This window comes from Ursus maritimus, unplaced genomic scaffold, assembly GCF_017311325.1.
Source record: "Ursus maritimus isolate PB19 unplaced genomic scaffold, ASM1731132v1 scaffold_10, whole genome shotgun sequence".
NCBI lineage: Eukaryota > Metazoa > Chordata > Mammalia > Carnivora > Ursidae > Ursus > Ursus maritimus.
Window position 1 is genome coordinate 2,408,535 of NW_024423344.1, and position 14,038 is coordinate 2,422,572.

The 14,038-nt window shown below is 38.9% G+C and overlaps 1 non-coding gene across 1 annotated transcript; it reads left to right on the top strand.

The window, feature by feature from the left end:
- Positions 1 to 8,709: 8,709 nt before the first annotated feature.
- LOC121101504 lies at positions 8,710 to 8,816 on the top strand. The gene has a single exon (XR_005833518.1). It is a non-coding gene; the product is annotated as a U6 spliceosomal RNA (small nuclear RNA).
- The last annotated feature ends 5,222 nt before the right edge of the window (positions 8,817 to 14,038 follow it).

A 14,038-nucleotide genomic window follows, 5' to 3' on the forward strand; every position in this document is an offset into this window, starting at 1 on the left:
AAATAAATAAATAAATAAATAAATAAATAAATAAATAAATAAAATCTTTTAAAAAATAAAAATAAAAGCTGCTGCCTGAGCATCTGGTTTTCAGTCAGCCTGAATCTACGCATCGACTGGGACCCCCACCACCTTGGGGATACTGACTGGTCTTGGCACACCCATAAGTACTGGGCTGTTAAAAATATAACAGACTTCTTGGACAATCATGAAGGTTTGAGAGACAACCAAGACAAAAAAGGGCAGGGTCGAACAAGGTTCAGTTCCTACACAAAGCCAACCTTTCAAGACTGAAAGAAGTGGTTGTTTCAACTAATTCATAGAAACCAATGCAGAAGGTCAAGCAAAATGAAGAAACACATAAATATGTTCTAAAGGAAGAACAAGATAAAATGTCGGAAAAAAGAATTAATGGAAAAGAGATAAGTAATTTACTTGATTAAGAGTTCAAAATAACGGTCCTAAAGATGCTCATTGAACTGGGGAGAATGGATGAACACAGTAAAAACTTCATGTTGAAGAGAAAGAAAATAGAAGAAAGTTCCAAACAGAAGTCACAGAACTGAAGAATACAGTAGCAGAACTGAAAAAGTATACTAGAGGGGTTCAACAGTAGAGTAGGTGAAGCAGAAGAAAGAATCAGTGAACTCAAAGTCTCACCCAGTCAGAGCAGTGAAAAGAAAAAAGAATGAAAAAAAAAAGTAAAGATAGTACAAGGGACTTATGAGACAACATCAAGCAGACTACATTCACATTATAGGAATTCCAGAAGTAGTAGAGAGAGAAAGGGGCAGAAAACTTCTTTGAAGAAATAATGGTTGAAAATTTCCTTACCTGGAGAAAGAAATGGACATTCAGATCCAGAAAACTCAGAGAATTCTAAATAAGAGGGACCCAAAGAGACACACACTAAAACACAATATAATTAAAATTTCAAAAGTTAAAGGCAAGGAGAGAATCTTGAAAGCAGTGAGAGAAAAACTTGTTACACACAAGTGAGCCCCCATAAGAATACCAGCAAATTTTTCAGCAGAAATTTGCAGGCCGGAAGAAAGTGGCACAATATGTTCAAAGTGCTAAAAGAAAAAAATTTCCCATCACGAATACTCCATGTGATAACTTTATCATTCAGAACTGAAGGGGAGATAAAGACTTTTCCAGACACGCAAAGGCCATTAAACTGGCCTTACAAGAAATGTTAAAGGGACTTCTTTAACCTGAAAAGAAAAGGCACTAATAAGTAATAAGAAAACATATGAAAGTATAATTTTCACTGGTAAAGGCAAATATTAATAAAGGTGGTAGATTATTCACCTATAAAGCTAGTCTGAAGGTTAAAAGACAAAAGCAGTAACAAATAACTATAACTATAATAATTAGGTAAGGGACATACAAGATAAAAACATGTAAAATGTGACACCACAAACAAAATGCAGAGGGGCGCTGGGCCAGCTCAGTTAGTAGAGCATGTGACTCTTGATCTTGGGTTTGTGAGTTCAAGCCTCACCCTAGGTGTAGAGATTACTTAAAAATAAAATCTTTAAAATAATTGCAGAGGGGGAGGATAAAATGCAGAGCTATAGATTGCATTCAAAATCAAGTTATTATCAACTTAAAATAGACTGATATATAGATATATATTTAAGTTGCTAGATATAAGCCTTATGGTAACCACAACAAAAACATTTATCAAAGAAGGTTTAAAATAAATCCTTTTCTTTTTTTTGTTTTTTGGGTTTTAAAATTTTTTTAAGATTTTATTTATTTTTTTGAGATAGAGAGCACATGAGCAGGGGGGAGGGGCAGAGAGAGAGAGAGAAGCAGATTCCCTGTTGAGCAGGGAGCCCACCAGACGTGGGACTCGATCCCAGGACCCTGGGATCATGACTTGAGCCAAAGGCAGATGCTTAACCAACTGAGCCACTAGGTGCCCAAAACCAATCCTTTTCAAACTCTTCAAAAAAAAAAAAAAAATTGGAGAACAGGGAATGCGCCACTCCCAAACTCATGTTACAAAGGTAGCATTACCCTGATACCAAACCCAGACAAGGATGCCACAAGAAACATTGGAGGCCAATATTTCTGATGAACATAGATTCCCATATCCTCAATAATATTAGCAAACTAAATTCAACAATACATTTAGAGGATCACACAACATGATCAGGTGGAATTTATTGCAGAGATTCAAGGATGGTTCAATCAACCAAATCAATCGACATTTCACACCACATAACAAAATGAAGCATAAAAATCATATGATCATCTCATTAGATGCAGAAAAAGCATTTAACAAAATTTATCAGCAATTTATGATAAAAACTCTCAACAAGTGGGTATACTAGAAAAGTACTTCAACATAATAAAGGCCATATGTGACAGGCTCACAGAAAACATTATACTCAATGGTGAAAAGCTTAAAGGTTTTTCTCTTAGGATCAGGAACAAGACAAGGTTGCCCACTCTTGTTGCTTTTATTCAACATGGTATTGGAAGTCCAAGCCAGGGCAATTAGGCAAGAAAAAGAAAAAAAGAAAAGGCATCCAAATTGGAAAGGAAGAAGTAAACCTGTCGCTATTTGCAGATGACATGATACTATATATAGAAAACCCTAATGACTCTACAAAAAAAAGGTTAGAAATAATAAATGAATTCAGTAAAGTTGCAAGATACAAAATCAATATACAGAAGCCAGTAATAACAAACTATCAGAAAGAGAAATTAAGAGAACAATTCCATTTATAATTGCATCAAAAAGAATAAAATACCTAGGAATAAACTTAACCAGGGAGGTGAAAAACCTATACACTGAAAACTTTAAGACATTGATGAAAGAAATTTAGGAAGACACAGATATATGGAAAGATATTTTATGTTCACAGATTGGAAGAATTAACATTGTTAAAATGTTCATACCACCCAAAACAATCTACAGATTCAATGCAATTATTTTCAAAATTCCAATGACATTTTTCACAGAACTAGAACAAGCAATTCTAAAATTCTAAACAAAGACAGTACGCTTCTTGACATAGGTCTTGGTGATGACTTTTTGGATTTGACACCAAAAGCAAAGGCGAGAAAGGCAAAAAGAAACTACATCAAACTAAAATGCTTCTGCACAACAAAGGAAAACATCAACAAAATGAAAAGGCAACCTCCTGACTGGGAGAAAATATTTGTAAATGATATATCTGAATAGGGGTTAATAGCCAATATATATAAAGAACTCATACAACTCAATAGCAAAGAAACAATCTGATTTTGGGGCACCTGGGTGGCTCAGTTGGTTAAGTGTCTGCCTTCAGCTCAGGTCATGATCCCAGGGTCTTGGGATTGAGCCCTGAAGCAGACTCCCCATTTAGCTCCTTAGCAGGGAGCCTGCTTCTACCTCTCCTTCTCCCCCCCTCCCCAACTGCTTGTGCTCTCTCTCTCTTGCTCTCGCTCTATCTCAAATAAATAAATAAAATCTTAAAAAAAGAGAAAAGAAACAATCTGATGTAAAAATGGGCAAAGGATCTGAATGGCCTTTTTTCAAGCACATAGATGGCCAGTAGGCACATGAAATGATGCTCAACATCACTAATCAACAGGGAAATGCAAATCAAAAGCACAGTGAGATACCACCTCACATCTGTTAGAAAGGCTATTTTCAGAATGACAAGAAATAACAAGTGTTGGGAAGGATGTGGAGAAAAGGAAACCCTTGTGCCCTCTTTATGGAAATGTAAATTGGTGCAGCCCCTTTGAAAAACAGTATGGAGGATCCTCAAAAATTTAAAAATAGAATTACCATATGATCCAGCAATTCCACTTCTGGGTATTCCAAGAAAATGAAAATACTAATTAGAAAAGATACATGCACACTTTTGTTCACTGCAGCATTATTTACAATAAGTGTTCATCAACCGATGAGTGGATAAAGAAAATGTCATATATATATATATATATATACATTCAATAGAATATTATTCAGCCATTTGCAACAACATGCATGGACCTTGAGAATATTACGCTAAGTGAAATAAGTCAGACAGGGAAAGCCAGATACCATACGATTTCATTCATGTGAAATCTAAAAAAAAAAAAGCTCATAGATACAGAGAACACATTACTGGTTGCCAGTGAGTGTAGGGAGTGGGAGGTGGGTGAAGTGGTTCAAAGGGAGGTAAAGGGGGTCAAAAGGTACAAACTTCCAGTTATAAAATAAATAAATCATGGGATGTAATGTAGAGCATGGCAACTCTAGTTGATACTGTATTGCATTTTTAAAAGTTGCTAAGAGAATAAATCTTAAAAGTTCTCATCACAAGAAAAAAATTACATAACTATGTCTGGTGATGAATGTTAATTAAACTTATTGTGGTGGTAATTTTTTAATATATACAGATTTTAAATCATTATGTTGTACAACTGAAACTAGTCCCACTGACCTTGAACAATGCAGGGTTAGAGGTACTGACTTACTACACAGTAGAAAATCCACAAATAATTTTGACTCCACAAAAATGTAACTACTGATAGCCTACTGTTGACTGGAAGCCATACCAATAACATAAACAGTCAATTAGCTCATATTTTGGATATCATATGTATTATACACTATATTCTTATAAGAAGTAAGCTACAGAAAATAAAATGCTATTAGGAAAATCATAAGAAAAAGAAAATGGGGGCTCCTGGGTCACTCGGTTAAGTGTCTCATTCTTGATTTGGGCTCAGGTCATGATCTCACGGTTGTGAAATTGAGCCCCGTGTTGGGCTTCACACGGATATGGAGCCTACTTAAGATTCTCTCTCTTCCTCTCCCTCTGCCCCTACTCCCTGATAAAAAAAAATAATAAGAAGAAAAAGAAAATGCATTTACAATACTGTATTGTATTTTTTGAAAAAAAATCCACTTTATAATTCAAACCCATGTTGTTTGAGGGACAATTATATAATGTTTTGTCAATTATACCTCAATAAAAAAATAAACATTTGAATTTCTTTACCAATTTAAATTATATACACTTTTTCCCAAAACATTTTCTAGTAAAATTGATGCTTTAGAAAAATTCATCATTTTCTTGCATACCCCTGGCATAATGCCACAGATCCCTGAGTGTATTTGAGAAGCACAGTGGTCCATGAAACTTTGCAGAACCCAAGCAGTAGGCTGAAAAAATACTGAATTATCTTTACCTTTCTTGAGACTGCCTTTCCAAATTAAGCTTAAAAATTGTATTTTTGCTTATGGGAGGAAGTCATAGTCTTTCTTTATTGTCATCTTTATCTTCTGTTTTCGTAACCTTGTGATTAAAAGAATAGGGCACAACTCTATGCTAAAAGAAGGTCCCCTGATCTGTAAACTTTCTGGTAAGATGGAGATAAACTTGGAAAAAAAATTTTGAATTATTAAATGTAATTTGCACTAAGCATAAATATGCTTTAATTATTAAATTAAATTGGTTAATTTTATATCATAAAATTACATGATATAGATCATTAGTACTATTATGTAACTATTCTATGTGGTTATGAAATTCTTACATATAATTATATTATTAACAAATATTATATAATAATTATTAATTACTAATATTATGGCCAGCGCTATTATAATCAATGTAACTGAACTTGAATTATTACATGTAGTTTGGACTCAGTATAAGCAAGCTTTATGGATTGGTTAAAGAATGTTTGGGTCCAGGGGTGCCTGGGCGGCTCAGTCGTTAAGCATCTGCCTTCCACTTGGCTCATGATCCCAGGGTCCTGGGGTCGAGCCCTGCATTGGGCTCCCTGCCTGCTTCTCCCCCCCCCCCCCCCCCGCTTGTGTTCTCTCTCTCGCTGTCTCTCTCTCTCTCTCTCAAGCAAATAAATAAAATCTTAAAAAAAAGAATGTTCCGGTCCAGAAATTTTATTGAAGTTGACTACAATCCCTTACAAGTAAAATTTTTAAAGCATGTTTAAAAACCTTCCAATTTTCTTTTAATAATTGAAAAAGCTAAGACCAAAATAAGATTTATTCTACACATCCATGGAGGATACCAAGCAATACAAGGCATGGCCCCATCTCCAGAGGCTTACATGATACTATTAGTGATGATGATGATGATGATGATGATGATGATGATATCACTTGAGGGTAGGAGGAAATGCAGACTTGATTTCTTTTTTTTTTAAAGATTTTATTTATTTATTTGACAGAGAGAGACAGCCAGCAAGAGAGGGAACACAAGCAGGGGGAATGGTAGAGGAAGAAGCAGGCTCCTAGCAGAGGAGCCTGACGTGGGGCTCAATCCCAGAACGCCGGGATCACGCCCTGAGCCGAGGGCAGACGCTTAACGACTGAGCCACCCAGGCGCCCCCAGACTTGATTTCTTGTATAATTAATGACAGCTAGGATTCCATAATCCTGAATCAGCAAGGACAACTGAGGCACCACTACCCTGAAACAAGCACTTCACGCCCATAGGAAAGACTGCCTTCTGACAAAACACAAAAATACGCTTTCACAACGCCTAGCCAATTAGCCTGGATATCTCCAGACCTCAGACACGCTGCTTTCCTGAGACCCAGGTCACAGAGTCTCATCCCTGGAGCCCACCTTTTGATCTGCATCAGGTTCCTTGTTTGACAGGAAAACTTCCCTCAGTACTTCATCTTTGCTTCCAGAATCATTATTTCTCCTTAACAAAAGGAAATAGGGTTAGAAAGGCAGGTGAGCTCCAGGAAATGGAGGGTTTTGACTGTAGATGGAGTAAATACCAGCAAAATCACGGCAACATTAATAGGAATAGAAACTAAGTTTGTGCTTATACCAAGAAAGTGGTAAATTCGACACAACTGTTAGATATCCCTCTGAAATCTCCAGTTAAGTGATGCTTTTTTTTTAACTGAAAAACTTGATTTTGGATGAAAAATCCAAAAGAAAATGAAGAGTTATGATAAAATGTAGATAATTCTAAAGATTTATACCAATCAACTCAATTATTAGGCTCTTCTTTGTTGTGCCCAGTAAGAATTTTTGGTAGTTATAAGATTTTATGGCTAGATTTAAAGTAGAAGGAATGATCCAGGACAAGAGAGAGAGGAATTCAAAAGGGAAAGAGGCAAAAGCAACCAAGTGCTTTGTACTAGCTGTATGACTAGCAGTGATATGTAGTCAATGTCATTAATTTTATTTTATTTTTTTAAGATTTTATTTATTTATTTGAGAGAGAGAGAGCAGAGCAGGGTGAGGGGCAGAGGAAGAGGGAGAGGCAGACTTCCTACTGAGCAGGGAGTCAGACGTGGGGCTCGATGATCCCAGCACCCCAGGATCATGACCTGAGCTGAAGACAGATACTTAACCCACTGAGCCTCCCAGGCACCCCTCATTAATTTTATTTTTATGTGTGCCTTTGAGTTGGGTTACCTTACCATTAGAAGGCCAAGAGCTTGCCTTTTCAACCTTGAAAAGTCATAAGTCGTGATAATGTTCAGTCATTGACTATTTGGCTAATTCTTCTTTGACAAACAATATACTATAAAATTAATGGTTGAACTTTAGTGAGCACTCCCTAGTTATAAATTAGAATCTTAGGTTAAACTGTGCTTTGTTTATTTCAGATGCTACCTTTGAGGCATGTGATAGTGTGGGTACAACTTGAAAAACCTCCTGCCTCCTTGTACATTACATATTAATTTCAACTTGTTAGTGACTCTAGTTTTTGTGTTTGGAATGGAATGGGACTCTTTCATTATGGCAATTTACAGTCCAATGTCCATTTATTTTAGAACAGATTGAAATTATCAGCAGGCTAAAGTTAATTTGTAACTCACAAGTAAGAAATCTTACAAATCCCAGCAGGAAGAGTGATATTTATTTAAACTGTAAGTACAGGGTCTATCTACAAGAGTTTAGGATCTAAAGATCCTTCCCAAAGTCCATGAGGATTATTTGTGCAGACTTGATTGGTGCTAGTTGGATAAAAAGTGTTTTTCATATTAACAAATATGAATCTCATTTGAGTGGCTCTAAAGGGAGAGAGTACAGTACATTTGATGTAGAATATGTAAAATTAGGCCAACTCATTATTTCTTGCACTTTTTAACACATCAGGGTAGCAGTATACGTTAGCTGCTGTGTCACACAAACAGTAAAACAAAAAGAGGGTCTGGAACTTCAGTGATCATATTTTCAAAGTACTGAGTGGTGACTATCTTCCTAATAAGTACAAAAGGGATTATATGTTTTACTGGTCAGGTCATCAGCTGTAGGAAAGAACTGGTCCGTTATTTGAAAAATGAGGGAAAAAAATTTTCACTCTGCATTTTTAGGCTAATTTGCTTTTAACTTTTAGGGTAGAAAAGAATCGTGGTAATTTAAAATATTTCACAAGCAATGACTGCATTTCATGGTATTTCTCTGGGAAGAATAGGTGAAACGTTTTCACAGTGCCCAAATCACTTATCAGATAAACCAAGTTTTGTTGTCCTGGGGTGGGAATCCGGTGATGAGCATTGTTTGTGGTTGACTTGAATAAACTTTTACAAATAAGCAGTAAACAATAAAACTGTGCTATGTGCGCTTATAGTGGAAGATCAACATATTAGAGGCATACACAGGGCCTAACATAAACCAGCTATTAGGGACAGAACTGTGTCCCCCCAAATCCATATGTCGAAGCCCTGACCCCTAGTATCTCAGAACATGACTATTTAGTTAAGCAGGTAATTAGGTTAGTGCTCACTTCAGCAGTGCATATACTAAAATCGGAATGATAAGAGGAAGATTAGCATGACACCTACACAAGGTTGACACACAAATTCATGAAGCGATCCATATTAAAAAAATAAATAAAAAGAGGTAATTAGGTTAAAATGAGCCCTTTAGGGTGGTTCTTAGTCTAATCCTTACAAGAAGGGATTAAGACACACAGAGATACACCAGGGGTGCCATGCACAGAGGGACAACCAAGGGAAGCAGCAGCGAGGGAGCAGCTGTCTGCAAACGAAGGCGAGAGAGCCAGCAGAAACCAACCCTGCTGACACCTTGATCATGGACTTCCAACATTCAGAACTCTGAGAAAATACATTTCTATTGTTTAAACCACCCAGGCTGGGGTATATTGTTTCGGCAGCCCTAGCAAACTAATACACCAAGGATTAGGGGAGGCATCCTGGAGAAAGGGGTGGCTAGGTTAAGAGGACTGTAGAAAGGCTATTTTCGGGGGGGGGGGAGGGCACCTGAGTGGCTCAGTTGGTTAAGCACTGCCTTCGGCTCAGGTCACGATCCCAGGGTCCTGGAATCCAGCCCCACAGTGAGGAGCCTGCTTCTCCCTCTTCCTCTGCCCCTCCTCCCTGCTCCTGCTCTCTCTCTCTTTCTCTCTCAAATAAATAAAATCATTTTTTTAAAAGAAAAAAACAAAAACAAAAGCAAAAAACAGCTTTGGTGAAGGCCTAGAGGTGAGAGAGATCATACCTTCCAGTGGCTTAAAGACATTAAGTATAGCCTGGGGCATAATGTGGAAGTGAGGAAGACAAAAAAAGCGGAAGTGTCATGGACTTTAGTCACTTTTGTCTGTCTAACACCTGAATACCCTTTCCAATTTAGGAGAATCCCAAAATCAGCAGGAGGAAGCTCAAAGGGAGCAGATACCCTGTCTTTGAGCTCCCGGAACCTGGTACGCAGGCTTAAAGCTAGTCAGTTCATGTTCCCATCTGGGACTTTGATTCTGCATGGAGGAAAATGAAGGACAGGATGGTTAGAAATGTTTCACGGTGCCTAGACCCTAGTGTCCAGTGGTAAGGCAGAACGTGCCAGAAACAACAGAATACAGCTATGTGACATCAAGTGTCAAATGACAAATGGCAGGAATCAAGTAGAGGACAAGTATTAAGGTATCAAGATGACAGATGCCAGGGCACATGGGTGGCTCAGCTGGTTAACCATCTGCTTTGGCTCACATCATGATCCCAGGGTCCTGGGATCCAGCCCCTCATCAGGCTTCCTGCTCAGCGGGGGAGTCTGCTTCTCCCTCTGCCTCTCCACTCTGAGTGCACTCTCTTGCTCATTCTCCCTCTCAAATAAATAAATAAAATCTTAAAAAAAAAGAAAGATGATAGATGCCTACAACAGCAGACTAAGTAAGGTAACCGACTTGTCATGGGTTGCCTAGGATTTTCCTGATTTTATAATTGAAAGTCCCACATCCTGGGAATTCCCTCAGTCCTGAGAAAACTTCAAGGGTTGCTCTCCATAATTTTTGCAGCTTGTTCCTCTGATTTGATTTTGTCTGTGCATTACCTCCCTGAGTTTCTTTTGTTTTTCTAAGCCTTATTCTTAGCCTCTCTGACAATTCTGTAAGTTACCTGATATCTTTCTAAAAAAATTCCTTTTCTGCTAAAGTTGGCATGAATTGGTTTTTCTTGACTGCGGCAAAGAATCCTGAGTACTGAGACTGTGAAGGGCCTTATAAGTCATGTCATGAGTTTAAACTCATGTTCAGAGGTCAAGATAGAGTTGGGAGAGAGGGCACCAAAAGGTTCTAAGCAGGGAATACTGTGACAGATTTTCACTTAAGGATGATCACTTTGGCTATAGTGTGACAACAAATTGAACAAGGGCCATATAGAAGAGTAAACATGAAGCAGTGAAAAAAATTAGGAAGTTACAGTAACCAGACAGACAGGAGAAGATGGTTGCCCAGACCCTCTAGGTAGTAAGGAGATGGAGAGAAGAGGAATGACTGGAAAGAAATGTAGCAGGCTAGATAGAATTACTGATGGATGACAGACAACAGAGACCTTTAGGAGTACTGACCCCGTGACAGTGAGAGCGTCAAGCCAATGCCGAAAACCAAACCGGACATACCCGTCCTCGACCACCTTCCACTGAATAAATGTCCACAAGGCTGGTGCCCACTTGTTCCTGGGTGTCAGCCACTGCTGCTGACCTGCAACCACCATCAACAGCTGGCCATGAAGAAAGGGAACATTGCACCTCTCTGTCAGTTCCCAGCAGAATTCTGTTAGGACTATGTGCCCAAGCCCTCCCAGAGAGTGTCCAGTCTAAATCCATTCCCTCTTGTATCCCTGTTGTCCTTGGTCACTACCCAAAGAGCAAGTCATTCCTGTCAGCAGCCATACCCAGGCCCAACCCTTCCCCAAGTCCACTGGAATTTTTGGATGGTCTCCCCACATCTTCAAACCCTTACCCCAGTATTCTCCCACCTCTCTGCTCTTTAATGGGGAAAACTGGCTGTCCTCCAAGGACAATGCTTTCCATAAAGCCCTCTCAGGTTACCTCTCACTGCTCAGGGATCTCAGAGTCAGAAAGTAGGGTTAGTAGCTTCTCCTTGACTTCCCTGCATGGCTTCCAGACCATCAGTTCCCCCGCTGTCTTGCAACACTTCTGTGGCTCTGAATCTCAAGCCATCTGGTGTACCTTTTTTCCACCCTCTTCCAACTTTCTCCTTGCTCTCCCTTTTATTTGCCACCTGATTCAGTATACCTTATTCCAGTGGCTTCAACTCTGGACTCCTAATCCCAATGGCTTCCTCCAGATCACACCTATCATCAAATGCTAGACCTTGTTGCCATCTCAAACTGCACTACTTCCATCATCACTCATTCGGAAAGCCTACTCTCCAGTCTGTTGAAGTAACCCGACTGCAATTGTTCCTCTGACCTCATCAGCACTTCTTTTGTTTTTTAATAATAATTTTTTATTATGTTATGTTAGTCACCATACAGTATATCCCTAGTTTTTGATGTTAAGTTCCATGATTCATTACTTGCGTATAACACCCAGTGCACCATGCAATATGTGCCCTCCTTAACACCCATCACCGGCCTATCCCATTGCCCCACCCCCCTCCCCTCTGAAGCCCTCAGTTTGTTCTAACCTGACTCTCTACTTTCTTCCTATTCATTAGCTCCCTTTAGTTCAGTTCCCCTGTTATTTATATTAAATTTCATGTCTACCCTTAAAACTTTTTTTCCCTCTGCCCTTTCTTTGCAACTGCCTAACAAATTCCAACCCTGGATGAATCCCACCATTGTCTTTTTTATGGCTGTATTTAGTGAAGATCCGTGGAGGGGCCACGAGAGTACCAGACAACAGGGGAGATGAACATCAGTACGCATTCACGATCATCAGTGTCAGCTGAGCCCACAAACTTAACTAAGCACTGTTACTATATTTCTCTAGTTAGTGTGTTCACTTCTCTGCTATTCTATACATTCTCTACTTTTTGCAAACCTTGGAACCTCCCTCAGTCCCCCTCGATTTCAGCTATCTCTCCTGCATCCTCAACCTCTTTCTACTGGATTATTTCCATTAGCATTCAGGCATGCTGTAGTATTTTCTATCTTAAAAAAACAGACCATCAAAAACTCTACTCGATCCATTCATCGGTCAATGGACATTTGTGCACTTTCCATGGTTTGGCTATTGTTGATCAAAATCTTTAGATCATGACTTTCTGAGGCTAAGTTCTAGGCTCTCTTTTCTCATCCCCCCCACACCTTCCTCCCCAGTAACAATCTCATGCACTCCCAGGTTTCAACTCCATCAATTTTGGGGAGCCTGTGAATTCCAAATGTATAATTCCAGATGGAATCTCTTCTCTGAGCTTAACATCTTTACATACAGTTGCCTACTCAAACATCTCTATTTGCACATTTTACAGACATCTGAAATTCAATATATTCATGTTCAAAATTAAACTTATTTTCTCTCAAATCTGCTTCTCCCATAGTGTTCTCCGTGTTAATTAGTGGCACTAGAGCTTTTCCCCCATTGCTTATGCTAAATGTAAGATTCATGCTTGTTGCTTGCTTCTCATTCACCCCTGCCTCTGTATGTAATTATTTATAAGCCCTGGCAAGTTCTTCAATAAATAATTATTGAGAGCCAACTAATTTCAGACACTAGGTACTAGGGGATAGTCTACAACAAAAAAAGATAAAAATTTCTGTTCTCTGTGGAGCTTTTATTGGAGAAATACAAAGCTATGTGACCCCAACATTTTGTCCAGCAATATGAGTGTATGTTCAATAAGTGGTAGCTATATTACAGTATTTAAAATGAAGGAGATGATTGACCACTCTCTGGGTAGGTAACTGTATCATGCTTAAAGAGCAATCAAGTATAAAGGAACTTGAATTTGTTTCCAATAAAAATTTTTTTGAGAGAGCTAGAATTTTAGAGCTGTAGATAATTCTATGGAATTATAGAGCTAGAAATTTATAGAAATTTAGGCCTGGAGACCTAACAAGATAACAAAAATTGTCTAATATATTGAAGTGCAACAACTTGAGAGAAGAGCTGTACAGTGTTCCCTAAGTAATTCAACAGATATGTAATAAATGTATGCTTTCAGCTGGCATTGTAGCTAGATACCATCAAAAATTGTATAAGAGTTGACCCTCTTTCCAAGCTAACAGTCTAACACAGTTTCATAAATGCTGGCAGAAAGTACCTGGATCAGAGCCAAAGGACTTTATTCTTCACAGCACAGCGAGCAGCCTGAGTTTCCTGTTCCTTTCAGTTCTCCTTGCCTCCCCAAGGCCCAAGATGGTAGGCCTGGTGGGTGCTGCACATGCAGTGGTTTGTGTCGCAGCTGAGGAACCCTGAACACAGGAAGCTTGAATCTTTTATAAGGGGCTGCAGGCCACAGTGCCCAGGTTTTGCCAAAGGGGGAGACATTATCTTTAATATACTGGGTAGCAACAAACCTGCCTTTTGCACTGGAGGGAGACAAAGCTGTTCCCTACACAAACATCCTTGAAGAAATAGTCCTATTGGTCAGAGTTCTCCACAGAAAGAGAACCAAAAGAATGCATATATTAAGATTTATTTTAAGGAATTGGCTCCGCAATTGTGGGACTGCCAAGTCCAAAATCTGCAGGGCAGGTCAGCAGGCTGGAGACCCAGGGAAGAGTTGATGTGGCAGCTGGGGTCTGACTGCAATGAGGCAGGATTCTCTCCTCCTCCAGGGACATCAGTCTTTTCTCATAAGTCTTTTAACTGATTGGATGAGGCCCACCTACATTATGGAGGGTAACC